The sequence below is a fragment of the Oncorhynchus nerka genome, linkage group LG7 (genome assembly GCF_034236695.1).
Source record: "Oncorhynchus nerka isolate Pitt River linkage group LG7, Oner_Uvic_2.0, whole genome shotgun sequence".
Lineage (NCBI taxonomy): Eukaryota > Metazoa > Chordata > Actinopteri > Salmoniformes > Salmonidae > Oncorhynchus > Oncorhynchus nerka.
This window is the reverse complement of record NC_088402.1, coordinates 81,187,410-81,212,119: the sequence shown is the minus strand read 5'-3', so window position 1 is coordinate 81,212,119 and position 24,710 is coordinate 81,187,410. Positions and strand designations below refer to the sequence as shown.

Sequence of the window (24,710 nt, the reverse complement as noted above, 5' to 3'; positions counted from 1 at the left end):
GATTATTTTCCAGTCCTCTATCAAGTGGTTCTCCAGGGAAAACTAACTAGCGAGAACATCTAATCAAGCAGAGTCAGAGTGTTACTCTGCACTGTCTGAATAACTCAAGCCAACTGTGTTTTCCCGTGATTCACTTAGATCAGTGGTTCACAAACGTTTATAGTCCCGTACCACTTCAAACATTCAACCTCCAGCTGCGTACCCCCTCTAGCACCAGGGTCAGCTGTACCCCCTCTAGCACCAGGGTCAGCTGTACCCCCTCTAGCACCAGGGTCAGCTGTACCCCCTCTAGCACCAGGGTCAGCTGTACCCCCTCTAGCACCAGGGTTAGCTGTCCCCCCTCCAGCACCAGGGTCAGCTGTACCCCCTCTAGCATCAGGGTCAGCTGTACCCCTCTAGCACCAGGGTCAGCTGTACCCCTCTAGCACCAGGGTCAGCTGTGCCCCCTCTAGCACCAGGGTCAGCTGTACCCCCTCTAGCACCAGGGTCAGCTGTACCCCCTCTAGCACCAGGGTCAGCTGTACCCCCTCTAGCATCAGGGTCAGCTGTACCCCCTCTGGCACCAGGGTAAGCTGTACCCCCTCTGGCACCAGTGTAATCTGTACCCCTCTAGCACCAGGGTCAGCTGTACCCCCTCTAGCACCAGGGTCATCTGTACCCCCTCTAGCACCAGGGTCAGCTGTACCCCCTCTAGCACCAGGGTCAGCTGTACCCCTCTAGCACCAGGGTCAGCTGTACCCCCTCTAGCACCAGGGTCAGCTGTACCCCTCTAGCACCAGGGTCAGCTGTACCCCCTCTAGCACCAGGGTCAGCTGTACCCCCTCTAGCACCAGGGTCTTCTGTACCCCCTCTGGCACCAGGGTCAGCTGTACTCCCTCTAGCACCAGGGTCATCTGTACCCCCTCTAGCACCAGGGTCAGCTGTACCCCCTCTAGCACCAGGGTCAGCTGTACCCCCTCTAGCACCAGGGTCAGCTGTACCCCCTCTAGCACCAGGGTCAGCTGTACCCCCTCTAGCACCAGGGTCAGCTGTACCTCCTCTAGCACCAGGGTCAGCTGTACCCCCTCTAGCACCAGGGTCAGCTGTACCCTCTCTAGCACCAGGGTCAGCTGTACCCCCTCTAGCACCAGGGTCAGCTGTACCCTCTCTAGCACCAGGGTCAGCTGTACCCCCTCTAGCACCAGGGTCAGCTGTACCCTCTCTAGCACCAGGGTCAGCTCACTCTCAAATGTTGTTTTTTGCCATCATTGTAAACCTGCCACACACACACTATACGATACATTTATTAAACATAAGAATGAGTTTGAGTTTTTGTCACAACCCGGCTTGTGGGAAGTGACAAAGAGCTCTTATAGGACCAGGGCACAAATAATAATATAATAATAATCAATCATTTTACTCTTTATTTAGCTATCTTTCAAATAAAACCTTATTTGTTCTTCAAAAATGGTGAATAACTCACCACAGATCAATGAGATGGGTGTGTTTGAAAGGATGCACATAACTCTGCAATTTTGGGTTGTATCGGAGAGAGTCTGTCTTTTTTCCACACACAGTCTGTGCCTGTATTCCGTTTTCATGCCAGTGAGGGCTGAGAATCCACTCTCATATAGGTACGTAGTTGCAAAGGGCATCAGTGTCTTAACAGCGCAATTTGTAGACGCAAGAAACTCTGAGCGCAGCCCTATCCAGAAATCTGGCAGTGGCTTCTGATTAAATAACATTTTCACAGAACCGCTTGTTGCAATTTTGATGAGGCTCTCTTGTTCAGATATCGGTAAGTGGACTGGAGGCAGGGCATGAAAGGGATAACAAATCTAGTTGTTTGTGTCATCCGTTTAGGGAAAGTACCTGCGGAATTGTGCACCCAGCTCACTCAAGTGCATGTGCTTGATAACCAGCACACTTCTGTATGTTGTAAAAGCGTTACATGGTCGCTGCCCGTATCATTGCATAGTGCAGAAAATACAGGAGAGTTCAGGGGCCTTGCTTTAACAAAGTCAACCATTTTCACTGTAGTGGCCAAAACGTCTTTCAAGCAGTCAGGCATTCCCTTGGCAGCAAGAGCCTATCGGTGGATGCTGCAGTGTACCCAAGTGGACAACACTACATAAAGAGAGACCTAAGACAACAACATAGCAAGTTGTTGATGACAACACAGCATGGTAGCAAAACAACATCACAACAACATGGTAGCAACACAACATGGTAGCAGGACTAAACATGGAACACACATTATTGGGCAAAGTCAACAGCACAATGTGCAAGAAGGTAGAGACAACAATGCATCACACAAAGCAGCCACAACTGTCAGCAAGAGTGTCCATGATTTAGTCTTTGAATGAAGAGATTGAGATAAAACGTTTTGAGTGTTTATTGCAGCTCGTTCCAGCTGGAATTGAGGCCTAAGAGGGTTTTATAAATAAGCATTAATAAGTGGGTCTTGCGACAGGTATACAGAGATGACCAGTTTACACAGGAGTATAGAGTGCAGTGATATGTCCTATAAGGAGCATTGGTGGCAAATCTGATGGCCAAATGGTAAAGAACATCTAGCCGCTCATGAGCACCCTTACATGCCGATCTATAAATGATGTCTCCGTAATGGGTAGGATGGTCATCTGAATCAGGGTTAGTTTGGCAGTTGGGGTGAAAGAGGAGCGATTACGATAGAGGAAACCAAGTCTAGATTTAACTTTAGCCTGCAGCTTTGTCTAGATTTAACTTTAGCCATACTCCCAAGTACTTGTATGAGGTGACTGCCTCAAGCTCTAAACCCTCAGAGGTAGTAATCACACCTGTGGGAAGAGGGGCATTCTTCTTACCAAACCACATCACCTTTGTTTTGGAGGTGTTTAGAACAAGGTTAAGGGTAGAGAAAGCTTGTTGGACACAAAGAAAGCTTTGTTGTATAGCATTTAACACAACATCTGGGGAGGGGCCAACTGAGTATAAGACTGTATCATCTGCATATACAGTGCCTTGCAAAAGTATTCCTTTAGTGTTTTTCCTATTTTGTGGCATTACAACTGGAAATTTAAATGGATTTGTATTTGGATTTCATGTAATGTACATAAACAAAATAGTCCAAATTGGTGAAGTGAAATGAAATGAAAAAAACGACTTGTTTCAAAACATTCGAAAAAAAAAAGTTTAAAAAACTGGTGTGTGCATATATATTCACCCCCTTTGCTATGAAGCCCCTAAATAAGATCTGGTGCAACCAATTACCTTCTGAAGTCACATAATTAGTTAAATAATGTCCACCTGTGTGCAACCTAAGTGTCACATGATCTGTCACATGATCTCAGTATATATACACACACCTGTTCTGAAAGGCCCCAGAGTCTACAATACCACTAAGCAAGCGGCACCATGAAGACCAAGGAGCTCTCCAAACAGGTCAAGGACAAAGTTGTGAAGAGGTACAGATCAGGGTTGGGTTATAAAAAAAGATCAGAAACTTTGAACAACCCAAGGAGCACCGTTAAATCCATTATTAAAAAATGTAAAGAATATGGCACCACAACAAACCTGCCAAAAGAGGGCTGCCCACCAAAAATCACGGACCAGGCAAGGAGGGCATTAATCAGAGAGGCAACAAAGAGACCGAAGATAACATTGAAGGAGCTGCTAAGCTCCACAGCGGAGATTGGAGTATCTGTCCATAGGACCAGTTTAAGCCGTACACTCCACAGAGCTGGGCTTTACGGAGGAGTGGTCAGAAAAAGACATTGTTAAATAAAAAAATAAGCAAACACATTTGGTGTTTGCCAAAAGGCATATGGGAGACTCCCCAAACATATGGAAGAAGGTAGTCTGGTCAGGAGACTAAAATTGAGCTTTTGCGCCATCAAGGAAAACGCTATGTCTGGCGCAAACCCAACACCTCTCATCACCCCGAGAACACCATCCACATAGTGACGCATGGTGGTGGCAGCAGGTTCACCCTCCAGCAGGACAATGACCCTAAGCATACTGCTAAAGCAACACTCGAGTGGTTTAAGGGAAACATTTAAATGTCTTGGAATGGCCTACACAAATCCCAGACCTAAATCCGTGGTATGACTTAAATATTGCTGTACACCAGCGGAACCCATCCAACTTGAAGTAGCTGGAGCAGTTTTGCCTTGCAGAATGGGCAAAGATCCCAGTGGCTAGCTGTGCCAAGCTTATAGACAAACCTCAAGAGACTTGCAGTTGTAATTGCTGCGAAAGGTGGCTCTACAAAGTATTGACTCTGTTTTTTTGTCATATCTTGTTTGTTTCACAAGCAAAAAAATATTTTGCATCTTAAAAGTGGTAGCCATGTTGTGCATATCAAATGATACACACCCCCCAAAAAATATATTTTAATTCCAGGTTGTAATGCAACAAAATAGGAAAAATGTCAAGAGGGGGTGAATAATTTTGCAAGCCACTGTAAATGCATGAGAGAGCTTCCTTCTGCCTGAGCTATGTTGTTGATGTAAATTGATAAGAGTGTGGGGCCTAGGATTGAGCCTTGGGGTACTCCCTTGGTGACAGGCAGTGAATGAGACAGCAGATTTTCTGACTTTATGCACCGCACTCTTTGAGAGAGGTAGTTATCAAACCAGGCCAAAGACAATTCAGAGACACCAATACTCCTTAGCCGGCCCACAAGAATGGATTGGTCTACCGTATCGAATACCTGACTTAGACAATTATAGAAAACATTACACGATTATCTGGAACTAACACTTGTTTATGAGTTGTGTTCCTACTCTGTAGCAAAACAAAAACAAGTGTTTTTCTTTATCTGTTTTTTCAAATGTTCAAATTTGGACTCATCAGACCAAAGGTCAGATTTCCACCGGTCTAATGTCCATTGCTCGTATTACTTGGCCCAAGTAAGTCTCTTCTTCTTATTGGTGTCCTTTAGTAGTGGTTTATTTTCATTAATTCAACCATGAAGGCCTGATTCACACAGTCTCCTCTGAACAGTTGATGTTGAGATGTGCCTGTTACTTGAACTCTGTGAAGCATTTATTTGGACTGCAACTCTAATGAACTTATCCTCTACAGCAGAGGTAACTCTGGGTCTTCCTTTCCTGTGTGGTCCTCATGAGAGCCAGTTTCATCATAGCGCTTGATGGATTTTGCAACTGCACTTGAAGACATTTTCCGGGATTGACTGACCTTCATGTCTTAAAGTAATGATGGACTGTCGTTTCTCTTTCCTTATTTGAGCTGTTCTTGCCATAATATGGACTTGGTATTTTACCAAATAGGGCTATCTTCTGTATACCACCTCTACCTTGTCACAACACAACTGATTGGCTCAAACACAGAAGAAGGAAAGAAATTCCACAAATTAACTTTTAACAAGGTACAACTAACCTGTTAATTTAAATGCATTCCAGGTCACTACATTATGAAGCTGGTTGAGAGAATGCCAAGAGTGTGCAAAGCTGTCATCAAGGCAAATTGTGTCTACTTTGAAGAATCTCAAATATAAAATATATTTAGACTTTTTTGGTTACTACATGATTCCATATGTGTTATTTCATCGTTTTAATTTCTTCACTATTAGTCTACAATGTAGAAAATAGTACAAATAAAGAAAAACCCTGGAATGAGTAGGTGTGTCCAGATGTTTGACTGGTACTGTATATAATAATCACATTGGACAAATGAGACCATGAGCTTCAATATAGAACAAGTCATGGTGATGATGATGTCATGATGATACACCATTTCAGTGCTCTTAGAGAGAACAACATACCAGGATGTAGTTGTGAAGGTAACACATAGTGTGCCAGTCAGGTATGTACTGTACGTGCTAATCTCATTATTGCTGGCAGCATGATGCTGAAGGAGGAAGACAGATCAGCTCAATGTGGAGGTGCATGGAATTTCTAGAATTCTTTTTCCTCAGATCTCTATTGGTCTCTCATACTTTCTCTGTCTCCCTGCTCTCTAACTTTCTCTCCATCTCTCCCTCTCCTGGAGATTCTTTCTAAACAAGGTATGGAATGAACTTTTGTGTTTACTAATTAGTTCCCTCTATCTTCTGTTCAGGACGTTTCCAAACACAGCTGGGAGCAAGAGAGAGAGAGAAGGCATGATAGCAGAGGGGTTCTGTGTTAGGAGAAAGGAGCATCAGGTCTTGTAAAGCAAAAAATGACGTGGGAGTGAACTTTGAAAAAGGAGATGCGAAAAACTGTGAGAAGGGGAAAGAAGTTGTTCATTTACTGACTGTGTGTGAGAGAGGGAGAGAGAGAGAGAGAGAGAGAGAGAGAGAGACCCAATAAGTATCTTAATTCTCCATTTGATGTTCACATTCATCATACTAATCAAACTTTCTGCCAAAAAATTAGACCAAGCTATTTCTTAGGGGAGTGTGTGTGCGTGTGTTAGAGAGAGAAACATATGAGGGAGAAGTGGAAGACAGAGAGGGCCAGGGGCAGAGAGAGAGGGCCAGGGGCAGAGAGAGAGGGCCAGGGGAAGAGAGAGAGGGCCAGGGGAAGAGAAAGAGGGCCAGGGGAAGAGAGTGAGGGCCAGGGGAAGAGAGAGAGAGGGCCAGGAGCAGAGAGAGAGGGCCAGGGGCAGAGAGTGAGGGCCAGGGGCTGAGAGAGGGCCAGGGGAGAGAGAGGGCCAGGGCAGAGAGAGGGCCAGGGGCAGAGAGAGGGCCAGGAAGAGAGAGGGCCAGCGGCAGAGAGAGTGGGCCAGGGGCTGAGAGGGCCAGAAGGCAGAGAGAGGGCCAGGGAGAGAGAGGAGGAGAGAGGGCCAGGGAAGAGAGAGAGGGCCAGGGGAAGAGAGATGAGGGCCAGGGGAAGAGAGTGAGGGCCAGGGGAAGAGAGAGAGAGGGCCAGGGAGCAGAGAGAGAGGGCCAGGGGCAGAGAGTGAGGGCCAGGGGCTGAGAGAGAGGGCCAGGGGCAGTGAGAGAGGGCCAGGGCAGAGAGAGAGGGCCAGGGGCAGTGAGAGAGGGCCAGCGGCAGTGAGAGAGGGCCAGCGGCAGAGAGAGAGGGCCAGGGGCTGAGAGAGAGGGCCAGAGGCAGTGAGAGAGGGCCAGGGCAGTGAGAGGGCCAGGCAGAGAGAGGGCCAGGGGGCAGTGAGAGGAGGCCATGGCAGTGAGAGGGCCAGGGCAGGAAGAGAGAGAGGCCAGGGGAGAGAGAGGGCCAGAGGCAGTGAGAGAGGGCCAGGGGCAGAGAGAGAGGAGGTTGATGGCAGGGGGAGAGAGAGAGGGCCAGGGGCAGTGAGATACAGCCAGGGAAGAGAGAGAGGGCCAGGGGAAGAGAGAGAGGGCCAGGGGCAGTGAGAGAGGGCCAGAGCTGAGAGAGAGGGCCAGGGGCAGTGAGGGCCAGGGGCAGAGGCCAGCGGTGGAAGGGAGAGAGAGGGCCAGGGGCAGAGAGAGGGCCAGGGGCTGAGAGAGGGCCAGGGGCAGTGAGAGAGGGCCAGGGGCAGAGAGAGGGTTGCATGGCCAGGGGAGAGAGAGAGGGCCAGGGAGAGAGAGGGCCAGGGGCAGAGAGAGAGGGCCAGGGGAAGAGAGAGAGGGCCAGGGGCAGTGAGAGAGGGCCAGAGCTGAGAGAGAGGGCCAGGGGCAGTGAGAGAGGGCCAGGGGCAGAGAGAGAGGCCAGGGTGGAAGGAGGGCCCAGGGGAAGAGAGAGAGGGCCAGGGGCAGTGAGAGAGGGCCAGGGGGAGAGAGAGGGCCAGGGGCAGTGAGAGAGGGCCAGGGGCAGAGAGAGAGGGCCAGGGCAGAGAGGGCCAGGGCAGAGAGAGAGAGGGCCAGGAAAAGAGAGAGAGGGCCAGGGGCACAGAGAGAAAGGGCCAGGGTGAGAGAGGGCCAGGGAAGAGAGAGGCCAGGAGCAGAGAGCCATGAGGTTGGAGGCAGGGGAAGAGAGAGGGCCAGGGGGGAGAGAGAGGGCCAGGGAGAGAGAGGGGCCAGGGGAGAGAGAGGGCCAGGGGCAGAGAGAGAGGGCCAGGGAGAGAGAGAGGGCCAGGGGCAGAGAGAGAGGCCAGGAAGAGAGAGAGGGCCAGGGAAGAGAGAGAGAGGCCAGGGGGCAGTGAGAGAGGGCCAGAGAGAGGGCCAGGGGCAGAGAGAGAGGGCCAGGGGAAGAGAGAGAGGGCCAGGGGCAGTGAGAGAGGGAAGGAGAGAGAGATGGCCAGGGGGAGTGAGAGAGGGCCAGGGCTGAGAGAGGGGGCCAGGGGGAGAGAGAGAGGGCCAGGGAGCAGTGAGAGAGGGGCAGAGGGAAGAGAGGCCAGGGGGAGAGAGAGAGGGCCAGGGGCAGTGAGAGGGCCACAGGGGGAGAGAGAGAGAGGGCCAGGGGGAGAGAGAGAGGGCCAGGGGCAGAGAGAGAGGGCCAGTGAGGGGCCAAGAGAAGAGAGACAGGGGGCAGGGGCAGTGAGGAGAGGGCAAGGGGCAGAGAGAGAGGCCAGGGCAGTGAGAGAGGGAGGGCCAGGGGAAGAGAGGAGGTTGGGAGGACCAGGGGAGAGAGAGAGGCCAGGCCAGAGGGAGAGAGAGGGCCAAGGGGCAGAGAGAGGGCCAGGGGCAGAGAGAGGCCAGGGGCAGAGAGAGTGAGGTTGGGGCAGGGAGGGGAGAGAGAGGGCCAGGGGGGAGGGCCAGGGAAGAGAGAGAGGGCCAGGGGCAGTGAGAGAGAGGGGCCAGGGGCAGAGAGAGACCAGGGCCAGGAAGACCAGAGAGAGAGGGCAAGGGGCAGAGAGAGAGGCCAGGGGCAGAGAGAGAGAGAACCAGGGGCAGTGGGAGAGGGCCAGGGAAGAGAGAGAGGGCCAGGGGCAGAGAGACCAGGGGGGTGAGAAGGAAGAGCAGAGGGGCCAGGGGCAGTGAGAGAGGGCCAGGGGGAGAGAGAGAGGGCCAGGAGCAGAGAGAGAGGGCCAGGGGCAGAGAGGTTGGTGGCAGGGGGAGAGAGAGAGGGGCCAGGGGAAGAGAGAGAGAGGCCAGGGGGGGAGAGAGAGAGAGGCCAGGGGAGAGAGAGGGCCAGGGCAGTGAGAGGGCCAGGGGAAGTGAGAGAGGGCCAGGGGCAGTGAGAGAGGGCCAGGGGAGAGAGGGCCAGGGACAGTGAGAGAGGGCCAGGGAAGAGAGATGGCCAGGGGCAGAGAGAGAGGGCCAGGGGCAGTGAGAGAGGGCCAGGGGAGAGAGAGGGCCAGGGGAAGAGAAAGAGGGCCAGGGGCAGTGAGAGAGGGCCAGGGGCAGAGAGAGGGCCAGGGGCAGAGAGATTGGTGGAGAGCCAGGGCCAGAGAGAGAGGGGAGCAGGGGGGCAGAGAGAGAGAGAGGGCCAGAGGGCAGAGAGAGAGGAGGGCCAGGGCAGGAGAAGAGGACCAGGGGCAGAGAGGAGGGCCAGGGAGAGCCAGAGAGAGAGGACCAGGGGGAGAGAGAGAGGGCCAGGGGCAGTGAGAGAGGGCCAGGGGGAAGAGAGAGAGGGCCAGGGGAGAGAGAAGAGGGCCAGGGGCAGTGAGAGAGGGCCAGGAAGGAGAGAGAGGGCCAGGGGCAAGGGAAGTGAGAGAGGGCCAGGGGAAGAGAGAGAGGGCCAGGGGCAGAGAGAGAGGGCCAGGGGCAGAGAGAGAGAGCAGTGGCCAGGAAGAGAGAGAGGGCCAGGGGCAGTGAGAGAGGGCCAGTGGAAGGGCAGTGAGGGGAGAGAGGAGGCCAGGGCAGTGAGAGAGAGGGCCAGGGGCTGAGAGAGGGCCAGGGGAGAGTGAGAGGGCCAGGGGGGGCCAGAGAGAGGGCCAGGGGAAGAGAGAGAGGGCCAGGGGCAGAGAGAGAGGGGCCAGGGCAGAAGAGAGAGGGACCAGGGGCAGAGAGAGGAGAGGGCCAGGGGAGAGAGAGAGCCCAGGGGCAGTGAGAGAGAGAGCCAGGGGCAGAGAGGGGCCAGGAGAGTGAGAGGGCCAGGGGCAGTGAGAGAGGGCCAGGGCAAGAGAGAGGGCCAGGGGGAGAGAGAGAGAAGGCCAGGGCAGAGAGGGCCAGGGGAAGAGAGAGGAGATGGCCAGGGGCAGAGAGAGGGCCAGGGCGAGAGGGGAGAGAGAGGGCCAGGGGAGAGAGAGGGAGGGGAAGAGAGACCAGGGGCAGTGAAGAGGGCCAGGGCAGTGAGAGAGGGCCAGGGAAGAGAGAGAGGCCAGAGGGAGAGAGAGAGAGGGCCATGGGCAGTGAGAGAGGCCAGGGGAGAGAGAAAGGCCAGGGGAAGGCCAGAGAAGAGAGAGAGAGGGCCAGGAAGAGAGAGAGAGGGCCAGGGGCAGTGAGAGAGGGCCAGGGAAGAGAGCCAGAGAGAGGCCAGGGGCAGAGGGGAGGGAGAGAGGGCCAGGGGCAGAGAGAGGGCCAGGGAAGAGAGAGCCAGGAGGGAGAGAGAGAGGCCAGGGCAGAGAGAGAGGGCCAGGGGCAGAGAGAGAGGGCCAGGGGCAGAGAGAGAGAGGGCCAGGGGCAGACAGAGAGAGGGCCAGGGCAGAGAGAGAGGGCCAGGGGAGAGAGACCAGGCAGAGAGAGAGAGGGCCAGGGGCAGTGAGAGAGGGCCAGGGGCCAGGAGAGAGAGAGGGCCAGGGGAAGAGAGAGAGGCCAGGGGCAGAGAGAGGGCCAGGGGCAGTGAGAGAGGGCCAGGGGCAGAGAGAGGGCCAGGGGCAGTGAGAGAGGGCCAGGGGAGAGAGAGAGGGCCAGGGGCAGAGAGAGGGCCAGGAGAGAGAGGGCCAGGGGCAGAGAGAGAGGGGCCAGAGGGAAGGGAGAGGGCCAGGGGGAGAGAGAGAGGGCCAGGGGCAGTGAGAGAGAGGAGGGCCAGGGGCAGTGAGAGAGGCCAGGGCAGAGAGAGCCAGGAAGAGGGCCAGGGGGGAGAGAGAGGCCAGGGGAGAGAGAGAGACCAGGGGGAGAGAAAGGGCAGAGAGGACCAGTGAGAGAGGGCCAGGAGCAGAGAGAGCCAGGGCAGGAAGAGAGAGAGGCCAGGCAGAGAGGGCCAGGGGGAGAAGAGAGAGGGCCAGGGGAGAGAGAGGGCCCAGAGGGCCAGGGGCAGAGAGAGAGGCCAAGGAGGCAGTGGGGCAGAGAGAGAGGGCCAGGGGCAGTGAGAGAGGGCCAGGGGAAGAGAGAGAGGGCCAGGGGGAGAGAGAGAGAGGGGGAGCAGTGAGGCAGTGAGAGAGGGCCAGGGGAAGAGAGAGAGGAGGCCAGGGAAGAGAGAGAGGGCCAGGGGCAGAGAGAGGGCCAGAAGAGAGAGAGAGCCAGGGGCAGTGAGAGAGAGGGGCCAGGGGCAGAGAGAGAGGGGCATGGGGAGAGAGAGAGGGCCAGGAAGAGAGAGAGAGGCCAGGGGCAGAGAGAGAGGGCCAGGGGAAGAGAGAGAGGGCCAGGGAGAGAGAGAGGGCCAGGGCAGAGAGAGAGGGCCAGCGGAAGAGAGAGAGAGGGCCAGGGGCAGGGAAGAGAGAGAGGGCCAGGGAAGAGAGAGGGCCAGGGCAGTGAGAGAGGGAGAGCACAGAGAGAGAGAGTTGGGGCAGGGAGAGAGAGAGAGGGCCAGGGGAAGAGAGGGCCAGGGGAGAGAGAGGGCCAGGGGAAGAGAGAGAGGCCAGGGGCAGTGAGAGAGGCCAGGGGAAGAGAGAGGCCAGGGGCAGAGAGAGAGGTCAGGGGCAGAGAGAGAGTCAGGTTCAGGGGCAGAGAGAGAGAGGGCCAGGGGCAGAGAGAGAGGGCCAGGGGGAAGAGAGAGAGGGCCAGGGGCAGAGAGAGGGCCAGGGGCAGAGAGAGGCCAGGGGCAGAGAGAGAGGGCCAGGGGAAGGGGAGAGAGAGAGAGGGCCAGGGGCAGAGAGAGAGGGCCAGGGGCAGAGAGAGAGGGCCAGGGAGAGAGAGAGAGGGCCAGGGGCAGAGAGAGAGAGGGCCAGGGGCAGTGAGAGAGGGCCAGGGCAGGGAGAGGAAGTTGGGGCAGAGAGAGGGCCAGGGGGAGAGAGAGATGAGGTTGGGCCAGGGGAGAGAGAGAGGGCCAGGGGCAGTGAGAGAGGGCCAGGGGGAGAGAGAGAGGGCCAGGGGCAGAGAGAGAGAGGGCCAGGGGAGAGAGAGAGGGCCAGGGGGAGAGAGAGGGCCAGGGGCAGTGAGAGAGGGCCAGGGGCAGAGAGAGAGGGCCAGGGGCAGAGAGAGAGGGCCAGGGAAGAGAGAGAGGGCCAGGGAGAGAGAGAGAGGGCCAGGGGCAGAGAGAGAGGGCCAGGGGCAGAGAGAGAGGGCCAGGGGAGAGAGAGAGGGCCAGGGCAGAGAGAGAGGGCCAGGGGAAGAGAGAGAGGAGCCAGGGGAGGGGGGAGAGAGAGAGGGCCAGGGCAGAGAGAGGGCCAGGGGAAGAGAGAGAGGGCCAGGGGCTGAGAGAGAGGGCCAGGGGCAGTGAGAGAGGGCCAGGGAAGAGAGAGAGAGAGGGCCAGGGGCAGGCAGGGGAGAGAGAGAGGGCCAGGGGAAGAGAGGGCCAGGGGAGAGAGAGGGCCAGGGCAGAGAGAGAGAGGGCCAGGGGCAGAGAGAGAGGGCCAGGGGAAGAGAGAGGGGGCCAGGGGCAGAGAGAGAGGGCCAGGGCAAGAGAGAGGGCCAGGGCAAGAGAGAGAGAGAGGGCCAGAAGAGAGAGGGGGCCAGGGGCAGAGAGAGAGGGGCCAGGGGCAGAGAGAGAGGGCCAGGGGCAGAGAGAGAGGAGGTTGGTGGAAGGGAGAGAGAGAGAGGGCCAGGGGCAGAGAGAGAGGGCCAGGGGCAGAGAGAGAGGGCCAGGGGCAGTGAGAGAGGGCCAGGGGAAGAGAGAGAGTTGGTGGCAGGGGGAGAGAGAGAGAGGGCCAGGAGAAGAGAGAGAGGGCCAGGGGAGAGAGTGAGGGCAAGGGGCAGTGAGAGAGGGCCAGGGGAAGAGAGAGGGGGCCAGGGGCAGTGAGAGAGGGCCATGGGGAGAGAGAGAGGGCCAGGGACAGAGAGAGAGGGCCAGGGGCAGAGAGAGAGCCAGGGGCAGAGAGAGAGGGCCAGGGGCAGAGAGAGAGAGGGCAGGGGCAGAGAGAGAGGGCCAGGGCAGTGAGAGAGAGGGCCAGGGGAAGAGAGAGAGGGCCAGGGGGGAAGAGAGAGGGCCAGGGGCAGTGAGAGAGGGCCAGGGAAGAGAGAAAGGGCCAGGGGAGAGAGAGAGAGGGCAGGGGCAGTGAGAGAGGGCCAGGGGGAGAGAGAGAGGGCCAGGGAGCCAGAGAGAGAGAGGGCCAGGGGCAGAGAGAGAGGGCCAGGGGCAGAGAGAGAGGGCCAGGGGCAGAGAGAGAGAGGGCCAGGGGCAGAGAGAGAGGGCCAGGGAAGAGAGAGAGGGCCAGGGGCAGAGAGAGGGGCAGGGGCAGGGCCAGGGGAGAGAGAGAGGCCAGGGGCAGAGAAGAGAGGGCCAGGGGGAGAGAGAGGGAGAGGGCCAGGGGCAGGGGCAGGAGAGAGAGAGGGCCAGGGCAGTGAGAGAGAGGGCCCAGGGGCAGAGAGAGAGAGGGCCAGGGCAGAGAGAGAGGGCCAGGGAGGAGAGGGCCAGAGAGAGAGGGCCAGGGGCAGAGAGAGGGCCAGGGGAGAGAGAGAGGGCCAGGGCAGTGAGAGAGGGCCAGGGGAAGAGAGAGAGAGAGGGCCAGGGGCAGAGAGAGAGGGCCAGGGAGAGAGAGAGAGGGCCAGGGGCAGAGAGAGAGGGCCAGGGGAGAGAGAGAGAGGGCCAGGGGCAGCAGAGAGAGAGAGGGCCAGGGGCAGCGAGAGAGGGCCAGGGGAAGAGAGAGAAGGCCAGGGGCAGTGAGAGAGGGCCAGGGGAAGAGAGAGATGGCCAGGGGGAGAGAGAGAGAGGGCCATGGGCAGTGAGAGAGGGCCAGGGGAAGAGAGAAAGGGCCAGGGGAAGAGAGAGAGGGCAAGGGGCAGTGAGAGAGGGCCAGGGGTAGTGAGAGAGGGCCAGGGGAAGAGAGAGAGAGGGCCAGGGGCAGAGAGTGAGGGCCAGGGGCAGAGAGAGAGAGGGCCAGGGGCAGAGAGAGAGGGCCAGGGGCTGAGAGAGGGCAGGGCCAGGGAGCAGAGAGAGAGGGCCAGGGGCAGAGAGGGGAGGCTGAGAGAGAGAGAGGGGCAGGGCAGAGAGAGAGGGCCAGGAGAAGAGAGAGAGGGCCAGGGGGCAGAGAGAGAGGGCCAGGGGCAGGAGAGAGAGGGCCAGGGCAGAGAGAGGGCCAGGGGCAGGGGGAGAGAGAGAGAGGCCAGGGGCAGAGAGAGAGGGCCAGAGGGCAGGGGGAGAGAGAGAGGGAAGAAGCCAGGGGCAGTGAGAGAGAGGGCCAGGGGCCAGGGCAGAGAGAGAGGGCCAGGGGAAGAGAGAGAGGGCCAGGGAGAGAGAGAGGGCCAGGGCAGAGAGAGAGGGCCAGGGGCAGAGAGAGAGGGCCAGGGGCAGAGAGAAAGCCAGGGCAGAGAGAGGACAGGGGCAGAGAGAGAGGGCCAGGGGCAGAGAGAGAGGGCCAGGGGCAGAGAGAGAGGGCCAGGGGAAGAGAGAGAGGGCCAGGGGCAGTGAGAGAGGGCCAGGGGCAGTGAGAGAGGGCCAGGGGCAAAGAGAGAGAGGGCCAGGGGAAGAGAGAGAGGGCCAGGGGCAGAGAGAGAGGGCCAGGGGGCAGAGAGAGAGGGCCAGGGGAGAGGAGAGGGGGAGAGAGAGAGGGCCAGGGCAGAGAGAGGGCCAGGGGCAGAGAGAGAGGGGCCAGGGGAGGGAGAGAGAGAGGGCCAGGGGAGAGAGAGAGGGGCCAGGGGCAGAGAGAGAGGGCCAGGGGAAGAGAGAGAGAGGGCAAGGGCAGGGAGAGAGGGCCAGGGGAAGTGAGAGAGGGCCAGGGGAGAGAGAGAGGGCCAGAGAGAGAGAGGGCCAGGGGCAGAGAGAGAGGGCCAGGGGAAGAGAGAGCCAGGGGAAGGAGAGGAGGCCAGGGTCAGTGAGAGAGAGAGAGGGCCAGGGCAGAGGGCCAGGGGCTGAGAGGGCCAGGGCAGAGAGAGAGGGCCAGAGGAGAGAGAGAGAGGGCCAGGGGCAGAGAGGGCCAGAGGGCAGTGAGAGAGGGCCAGGGAGAGAGAGAGGGCCAGGGGGCCAGGAGGGTTGGGGGCAGAGAGAGAGGGCCAGGGGAGCAGAGAGAGGGGCCAGGGGCAGAGAGAGAGAGGGCCAGGGGCAGAGAGAGATGGCCAGGGGCAGAGGAGAGAGAGGGAGAGAGAGAGGGCAGGGGAAGAGAGAGAGGGCCAGGGGGAGAGAAAGAGGGCCAGGGGCAGTGAGAGAGGGCCAGGGAAGAGAGAGGGGCCAGGGGCAGAGAGTGAGGGCCAGGGGAAGAGAGAGAGGGCCAGGGGAAGAGAGAGAGGGCCAGGGCAGAGAGAGAGGGCCAGGGGAAGAGAGAGGGCCAGGGGCAGAGAGAGAGGGCCAGGGGAGAGAGAGAGAGGGCCAGGGGCAGAGAGAGAGAGGGAGGAGGGGGAGAGAGAGAGAGGGCCAGGGAGAGAGAGGGCCAGGGGAGTGAGAGAGGGCCAGGGGAAGAGAGGGAAGAGAGAGAGGGCCAGGGGAAGAGAGAGAGGGCCAGGGGAGAGAGAGAGAGAGGGCCAGGGGCAGAGAGAGAGGGCCAGGGGCAGAGAGAGAGGGCCAGGGGAGAGAGAGGGCCAGGGGCAGTGAGAGAGAGGGCCAGGGGAAGAGAGAGAGGGCCAGGGGCAGAGAGAGAGGGCCAGAGAGAGAGAAGGCCAGAGAGAGTGAGGGCCAGAGAGAGAGGGCCAGGGGGGGCAGAGAGAGAGGGCCAGGGGCAGAGAGAGAGAGGGCCAGGGGCAGTGAGAGAGGGCCAGGGCAGAGGGCCAGGAGAAGAGGGCCAGGGGAGAGAGAGAGGGCCAGGGGCAGAGAGAGAGAGGGCCAGGGAAGTGAGAGAGGGCCAGAGAGAGAGGGCCAGGGGCAGAGAGAGAGGGCCAGGGGCAGAGAGAGGGCCAGGGCAGAGAGAGAGAGGGCCAGGGCCAGGAGGAGAGAGGAGGTTGGGGCAGGGGAGAGAGAAAGGGCCAGGGAGAGAGAGAGGGCCAGGAGAGAGGGCCAGGGGGCAGAGAGAGGGCCAGGGGCAGAGCAGTGAGAGAGGGCCAGGGGAAGAGAGAGAGGGCCAGGGGAGAGAGAGAGAGAGGGCCAGGGGCAGAGAGAGAGGGCCAGGGGAAGAGAGAGAGGGCCAGGGGAAGAGAGAGAGGGCCAGGGGCAGAGAGAGAGGGCCAGAGAGGGGTGAGAGAGGCCAGGGCAGAGAGAGAGGGCCAGGGGCAGAGAGAGAGAGGGCCAGGGGCAGAGAGAGAGGGCCAGGAAGAGAGAGAGGGCCAGGGCAGTGAGAGAGGGCCAGGGAGAGAGAGAGGCCAGGGCAGTGGGGGCCAGGAGAGAGAGAGGGCCAGGGGCAGTGAGAGAGGGCCAGGGGAAGAGAGAGAGGGCCAGGGGCAGAGAGAGAGGGCCAGGGGCAGAGAGAGAGAGGGCCAGGGAAAGAGAGAGAGGGCCAGGGGCAGAGAGAGAGGGCCAGGGGCAGAGAGAGAGGGCCAGGGGCAGAGAGAGAGGTTCAGGGGCAGGGGGAGAGAGAGAGGGCCAGGGGAAGAGAGAGGGCCAGGGGAGAGAGAGAGGGCCAGGGGCAGAGAGAGAGGGTCAGGGGCCAGAGAGAGAGAGGGTCAGGGGCAGAGAGAGAGAGGGCCAGGGCAGAGAGAGGGTCAGGGGGAGAGAGAGAGGGCCAGGGGCAGAGAGAGAGGGAGGGGTCAGAGGCAGGGAGAGAGAGGGGGGTCAGGGGCAGAGAGAGAGGGTCAGGGCAGAGAGAGAGAGGGCCAGAGGTCAGGGGCAGAGAGAGAGAGGGTCAGGGGAGAGAGAGAGGGCCAGGGGAGAGAAAGAGGGCCAGGGGCAGAGAGAGAGGGCCAGGGAAGAGAGAGAGGGCCAGGGGCAGAGAGAGAGCCAGGGCTGAGAGAGAGGGCCAGCAGAGAGAGGGCCAGGGGCAGAGAGAGAGGGCCAGGGGGAGAGAGAGAGGGCCAGGGGCAGAGAGAGAGGGCCAGGGAAGAGAGAGAGAGGGCCAGGGGCAGAGAGTGAGGAGGGCCAGGGGCAGAGAGAGGGGCCAGGGGAAGAGAGGGAGAGAGGCCAGAGAGAGAGGGCCAGGGGCAGAGAGAGAGAGAGGGCCAGGGGAAGAGAGAGGGAAGAGAGAGAGGGCAAGGGGCAGGGGCCAGGGGAGTGAGAGAGGGCCAGGGGCAGAGAGAGAGAGGGCCAGGGGGCAGAGAGAGGGCCAAGGGCTGAGAGAGGGGCCAGGGGCAGTGAGAGAGGGCCAGGGCAGAGAGAGAGAGGGCCAGGGGAAGAGAGGGCCAGGGGGAGAGAGAGAGGGCCAGGGGCAGAGAGAGAGGGCCAGGGGCAGAGAGAGAGAGGGCCAGGGAAAAGAGAGAGAGGGCCAGGGGAAGAGAGAGAGAGGGCCAGGGGAAGAGAGAGAGAGGGTCAGGGGCAGAGAGAGAGGGTCAGGGGCAGAGAGAGAGAGGGCCAGGGGAAGAGAGAGAGGGCCAGGGGGAGAGAAAGAGGGCCAGGGGGAGAGAAAGAGGGCCAGGGGCAGTGAGAGAGGGTCAGGGGCAGAGAGAGAGAGGGCCAGGGGAAGAGAGAGAGGGCCAGGGGAGAGAGAAAGAGGGCCAGGGGCAGTGAGAGAGGGCCAGGGGAAGAGAGAGAAGGCCAGGGGCAGTGAGAGAGGGCCAGGGGAAGAGAGAGAGGGCCAGGGGCAGAGAGTGAGGGCCAGGGGCTGAGAGAGAGGGCCAGGGGCAGTGAGAGAGGGCCAGGGCAGAGAGAGGGCCAGGGGAAAAGAGTGAGGGCCAGGGGCTGAGAGAGAGGGCCAGGGGCAGAGAGAGGGCCAGGGGCAGAGAGAGAGGAGGTTGGTGGCAGGGGGAGAGAGAGAGGGCCAGGGGAAGAGAGGGCCAGAGAGAGAGAGGGGGCCAGAGAGGGAGAGAGGGCCAGGGGCAGTGAGAGAGGGCCAGGGGGAGAGAGAGAGGGCCAGGGGCAGAGAGAGAGGGCCAGGGGCAGAGAGAGAGAGGGCCAGGGGAAGAGAGAGGTCCAGGGGGAGAGAGAGAGGGCCAGGGGCAGTGAGAGAGGGCCAGGGATAGAGAGAGAAGGCCAGGGGCAGTGAGAGAGGGCCAGGGGAAGAGAGAGATGGCCAGGGGCAGTGAGAGAGAGGGCCAGGGGAGAGAGAGAGGGCCAGGGGCAGTGAGAGAGGGCCAGGGGTAGAGAGAGAAGGCCAGGGGCAGTGAGAGATGGCCAGGGGAAGAGAGAGATGGCCAGGGGCAGTGAGAGAGGGCCAGGGGAAGAGAGATGGAGGGCCAGGGACAGAGAGTGGGGGCCAGGGAAAGAGAGAGAGGGCCAGGGGAGAGAGAGAGGGGGCCATGGACAGTGAGAAAGGGCCAGGGGAAGAGAGAAAGGGCCAGGGGAAGAGAGAGAGGGCCAGGGGCAGTGAGAGAGGGCCAGGGGCAGTGAGAGAGGGCCAGGGGAAGAGAGAGAGGGTCAGGGGGAGAGAGAGAGGGCCAGGGGAAGAGAGAGAGGGCCAGGGGGAGAGAGGGCCAGGGAGAGAGAGAGGGCCAGAGTAAGAGAGAGAAGGCCAGGGGCAGTGAGAGAGGGCCAGGGGAAGAGAGAGAAGGCCAGTGGCAGTGAGAGAGGGCCAGGGAAAGAGAGAGAGTGCCAGGGGCAGAGAGAGAGGGCCAGGGGCAGAGAGAGAGGGCCAGGGGCAGAGAGAGAGAGGGCCAGGGGGAGAGAGAGAGGGCCAGGGGCAGTGAGAGAGGGCCAGGGGTAGAGAGAGAAGGCCAGGGGCAGTGAGAGATGGCCAGGGGAAGAGAGAGATGGCCAGGGGCAGTGAGAGAGGGCCAGGGGCAGTGAGAGAGGGCCAGGGGAAGAGAGATGGAGGGCCAGGGACAGAGAGTGGGGGCCAGGGGCAGTGAGAGAGGGCCAGGGGAAGAGAGAGAGGGTCAGGGGGAGAGAGAGAGGGCCAGGGGCAGTGAGAGAGCGCCAGGGGCAGTGAGAGAGCGCCAGGGGCAGTGAGAGAGGGCCAGGGGAAGAGAGGGCCAGGGAGAGAGAGGGCCAGGGAGAGAGAGAGGGCCAGAGTAAGAGAGAGAAGGCCAGGGGCAGTGAGAGAGGGCCAGGGGGAGAGAGAGAAGGCCAGTGGCAGTGAGAGAGGGCCATGGACAGTGAGAAAGGGCCAGGGGAAGAGAGAAAGGGCCAGGGGAAGAGAGAGAGGGCCAGGGGCAGTGAGAGAGGGCCAGGGGCAGTGAGAGGGCCAGGGGGAGAGAGAGAAGGCCAGTGGCAGTGAGAGAGGGCCATGGACAGTGAGAAAGGGCCAGGGGAAGAGAGAAAGGGCCAGGGGAAGAGAGAGAGGGCCAGGGGCAGTGAGAGAGGGCCAGGGGCAGTGAGAGGGCCAGGGGAAGAGAGAGAGGGTCAGGGGGAGAGAGAGAGGGCCAGGGGAAGAGAGAGAGGGCCAGTGGGAGAGAGAGAGGGCCAGGGGAAGAGAGAAAGGGCCAGGGGGAGAGAGAGAGGGCCAGGGGGAGAGAGAAAGGGCCAGGGGAAGAGAAAGAGGGCCAGGGGCAGAGATAGAGGGCCAGGGGCAGTGAGAAAGGGCCAGGGGAAGAGATGGAGGACCAGGGGCAGAGTGAGACCCGGGGCAGAGAGGGGGGGGGGGGCAGAGAGAGAGAGGGAGGAAAGGGGGATGGAGTGCAGGAAAGGAAGAAAACAAATATTTCACTTCTGAATGAAGTAGCTCTTGCATACTTTCAATTTCTGCTATTTTGGACGTTTCTTTCCGTAATGTCCTGTGGAATGAGACCTTATAAGCCGATGACAAAGGAAGCAAGGCCTCCAGACTAAGACAACATCAGGAATATACTGAGTAGTTTTCATCATCATACAGTAGTTATATCTATGAATTTCCCAGACTAAGGCCAAGGCTGCTATGGCTGCTGGCTACCTGCTCTCCTCTCGTTAAACTGTGGCCATCACAGGAGGTTGGTGGCACCTTAATTGGGGAGGACGGGCTTGTGGTAATGTCTGGAGTGGAATTGGTGGATTGGCATCAAATATATGAAACACAATGGTTTTCAATGTGTCTGATGACAATCCATTTGCTCTGTTCCACCCATTATAGGAGCCGTCCTTCCCTCAGAAGCCTCCACTGCTGTCTACACAGACTTTGATCTACTGTACTACACATCTGGTCTCTCGCTCACTGTATTCCTAGCATGTCTGCAGTCTAGGTTAATGCACAGCTGCATGGCTCCCAGGTGGTTCTGTAGTGCAAGTAGAATGATGCTTAGTTGTGTCAATGAATAAATGGCCATTTAGCAGCCATATCTTTTATGGAACGCTACTTATCGAATGGTCAACACTGACAGTGACACATGGTATATATTCCATGCAATCAAACCAACAACTCCAGTGTAACAGGAAGCAGCTTTAATCCTACTGAGACATTAGAACCAATGCAACCAGTATTATCATAAAGCCAGTATCTATGCTGTACAAAAACAATAAACGGAACCTGTAAGGTGTTTGTTTCATGTTACCATCTGTCTGGTACAGTTGAAACCGGGATTCATCCGTGAAGAGCGTCCTCCTCCAGCGTGCCAGTGGCCATCGAAGGTGAGCATTTGCCCACAGAAGTCGGTTACGATGCCAAACTGCAATCAGGTCAAGATCCTGGTGAGGACGACGAGCCTGAGACGGTTTCCGACAGTTTGTGCAGAAGTTCCTCGGTTATGCAAACCCACAGTTTCGCCAGCTGTCCGGGTTGCTGGTCTAAGACGATCCCGCAGGTGAAGAAACCGGATGTTGAGGTCCTGGGCTGCAGTGGTTACATGCGGTCTTTGGTTGTGAGGTCGGCTGGTAACAGCTCCGGGGGACATTCCTGCAGTCAGCATGCTTGTTGCACGCTCCCTCAAAATTTGAGAGGTCTGTGGCATTGTGTTGAGTGACACAACTGCACATTTTAGAGTGGCCTTTTATTGTCCCCAGCGCAAGGTGCTCCTCTGTAAGGATCATGCTGTTTAATCAGCTTCTTGATATGCCACACCTGTCAGGTGGATGGGATTATATTGGCAAATGAGAAATGCTCACAAACAAATTTGTGCACAAAATTTAAGAGAAATATGCTTTTTGTGTGAATAGAACATTTCTGGGATCTTTTATTTCAGCTCATGAAACCTGGGACCTACACTTTACATGTTGCACTTATATTTTGGTTCAGTATATTTCAATTGACTGAATTCCTTATATGAACTGCACCTTAGTTAAATCTTAGACATGTTTTCATGTTGCGTTAATATTTCTGTTCAGTGTAGCAGTGTAGAAAGCCAGTATATAGTAGTGTAGAGAGCCAGTATAAAGTTGTGTAGAGAGCCAGTATATAGTAGTGTAGAGAGCCAGTATATAGTAGTGTAGAGAGCCAGTATATAGTTGTGTAGAGAGACCGTATATAGTAGTGTAGAGAGCCAGGATATAGTAGTGTAGAGGGCCAGCATATAGAAGTGTAGAGAGCCAGTATATAGAGAGCCAGTATATAGAAGAGCCAGTATATAGTAGTGTAGAGAACCAGTATATAGTAGTGTAGAGAGCCAGTATATAGTTGTGTAGAGAGCCAGTAAATAGTAGTGTAGAGAGCCAGTATATAGAAGAGCCAGTATATAGAAGAGCCAGTATGTAGTAGTGTAGAGAACCAGTATATAGTAGTGTGGAGAGACAGTATATAGTTGTGTAGAGAGACAGTATATAGTAGTGTAGAGGGCCAGTATATAGTAGAGTAGAGAGCCAGTATATAGTTGTGTAGAGAGCCAGTATATAGTAGTGTAGAGAGCCAGTATGTAGTAGTGTAGAGAGCCAGCATATAGTTGTGTAGAGAGCAAGTACATGTATATAGTTGTGTAGAGAGACAGTATATAGTTGTGTAGAGGGCCAGTATATAGTAGAGTAGAGAGCCAATATACATGTGTGTAGAGAGCCAGTATATAGTTGTGTAGAGAGCAAGTACATGTTATAGTTGTGTAGAGAGACAGTATATAGTTGTGTAGAGGGCCAGTATATAGTAGGGTAGAGAGCCAATATACATGTGTGTAGAGAGCCAGTATATAGTTGTGTAGAGAGCAAGTACATGTTTATAGTTGTGTAGAGAGACAGTATATAGTTGTGTAGAGGGCCAGTATATAGTAGAGTAGAGAGCCAATATACATGTGTGTAGAGAGCCAGTATATAGTTGTGTAGAGAGCAAGTACATGTTATAGTTGTGTAGAGAGACAGTATATAGTTGTGTAGAGGGCCAGTATATAGTAGAGTAGAGAGCCAATATACATGTGTGTAGAGAGCCAGTATGTAACAGTGGCTGGATCAGTGTATTACTGTGTACACAGAGCAGATGGATGGGCTGTTGAGGGTGACACCCTGGTGATTATTTTTACTCTAGTTATTGTTCCTAGGCAGTCTCCGTCCGTCCGTCCGCCCCCCGCCTCCCTCTCTCTATCTCTCTGTGTGTGTGTGGGGGGCAATGCTGCAGGGGACTCGTATACCCCTCTGAGGGAGCGCTGTGTTGATTCCCTCTGATAGTCCTTCATTATGCCTCCCAGGCATCATCTCAGCTCAGTCTGTTCCTCCCTCACTCTCTCCCTGTCGCTGGGGAGAAGCTCAGAGAAAACAGATGCAGGTGAAAGCTTGGGGCCGATGAGGGAGCGGGCGAGGTGGGAGGGGGCCGATGAGGGAGCGGACGAGGTGGGAGGGGGCCGATGAGGGAGCGGACGAGGTGGGAGGGGGCCGATGAGGGAGCGGGCGAGGTGGGAGGGGCCGATGAGGGAGCGGGGAGGTGGGAGGGGGCCGATGAGGGAGCGGGCGAGGTGGGAGGGGCCGATGAGGGAGCGGGCGAGGTGGGAGGGGGCCGATGAGGGAGCGGGCGAGGTGGGAGGGGGCCGATGAGGGAGCGGGCGAGGTGGGACGTTGTGGTAAACACATCAACCAAAGCAGCCGCTCAGATGAAGAGGAGCCACTCAGATGAAGAGGAAGGAGTCGATAGAAAATTAAAGGAGAAGCATAGTTCTCTATAATTTTTATATTCTGCTGCTGACAGCAGTGCCTGCCTCTCTAGACTGATTACTCCCACACTCCATATACCTTTCCTCCCCTACTCCATATACCTCTACTCCATATACCTCTACTCCATATAGCTCTCCTCCCCTACTCCATATACCTTTCCTCCCCTACTCCATACACCTCTCCTCCCCTACTCCATATACCTCTCCTCCCCTACTCCATATACCTCTCCTCCCCTACTCCATATACCTCTACTCCATTTACCTCCACACACACCACACACACACACACACACACACACACACACACACACACACACACACACACACACACACACACACACACACACACACGCACGCACACACACACAGGCAGACACAGACATACACACAGTTGTGCATGGTAGTCCTTTTATTTCTTGGGCGAAAGTAAAGTAGGGCAGGAGGTTTTAGGGATTGGGGTTGGGGTAAGGTAGGAGGTTTTAGGGTTGGGGTAAGGTAGGAGGTTTTAGGGTTGGGGCAGGTTAGGAGGTTTAGGGGTTTTAGGAGGTTAGGGTTGGGGCAAGGTAGGAGGTTTTAGGGGTTGGGGTAAGGTAGGAGGTTTTAGGGGGTTAGGAGGCCTTAAGTAGGGTAGGAGGTTTTAGGGTTGGGGTAGGGCAGAAGGCTTTTAGGGGTTGGGGTAGGGTAGAAGGCTTTTTAGGGTTGGGTTAGGTAGGAGGTTTTTAGGGTTGGGGTAGGGTAGGGTAGGGTTTTAGGGTTTGGGGATAGGTTAGGTTAGGAGGTTTTTAGGGGTTGGGGTAGGTAGGAGTGGACTGGGCAGGAGGTTTTAGGGGTTGGGGTAGGGTAGGATAGGGTAGGGTAGGAGGTTTTAGGGGTTGGGGTGGGGTAGGAGGTTTTAGGGGTTGGGGTAGGCTAGAAGGCTTTTAGGGGTTGGGTTAGGTAGGAGGTTTTTAGGGTTGGGGTAGGGTAGGGCAGGAGTTTTAAGGTTTGGGGTTAGGTTAGGTTAGGAGGTTTTTAGGGTTGGGGTAGGTAGGAGTGGACTGGGTAGGAGGTTTTAGGGGTTGGGGTAGGGTGGAGTAGGAGGCTTTTAGGGGTTGGGGTAGGGTAGGAGGTTTTAGGGGTTGGGGTAGGGTAGGGTAGGGTAGGATGTTTTAGGGGTTGGGGTAGGGTAGAAGGCTTTTAGGGTTGGGTTAGGTAGGAGGTTTTTAGGGGTTGGGGTAGGGTAGGGTAGGGTAGGAGTTTTAGGGGTTGGGGTTAGGTTAGGGTAGGGTAGGGTGCTTTTTAGGGGTTGGGGTAGGGTATGAGTCTTTTAGGGGTTCGGTAGGGTGTGATGTTTTAGGGGTTGGGGTAGGGTAGGGTAGGAGGCTTTTAGGGGTTGGAGTAGGGTAGGAGGTTTTAGGGGTTGGGGTAGGGGGAGGGTAGGGTAGGAGGCTTTTAGGGGTTGGGGTAGGGAGGAGGAGGCTTTTAGCGGTTGGGGTAGGGAGGAGGAGGTTTTTATGGGTTGGGGTAGGGAGGAGGAGGCTTTTAAGAGTTGGGTTAGGGAGGAGAAGGCTATCGTTGGTTCAGGGAGAGGCTAGGAGAAGCAGGGAGCAGAGCTACAGCTGCTCAATAACTCTATGACTTACGACCCCTGTCTTCTCAGAGGCCAAGATGATCTAGCCTGGTCCCAAACAACAAAACACTTCAACAATGCTACAGGCCTGCGCAGTTCTGACCAAATACTAAAACATCACCAGGTTGGATGCTTTCTGTCAGATTATGA

General features: G+C 57.2%; 1 protein-coding gene across 2 annotated transcripts in view; it reads right to left on the bottom strand.

Moving 5' to 3' along the window:
• LOC115118051 (rho guanine nucleotide exchange factor 25-like) overlaps nt 1-24,710 on the bottom strand; it is a 101,986-nt gene that overhangs the window by 67,835 nt on the left and 9,441 nt on the right. The gene's annotated exons all lie outside the window — the stretch shown is intronic.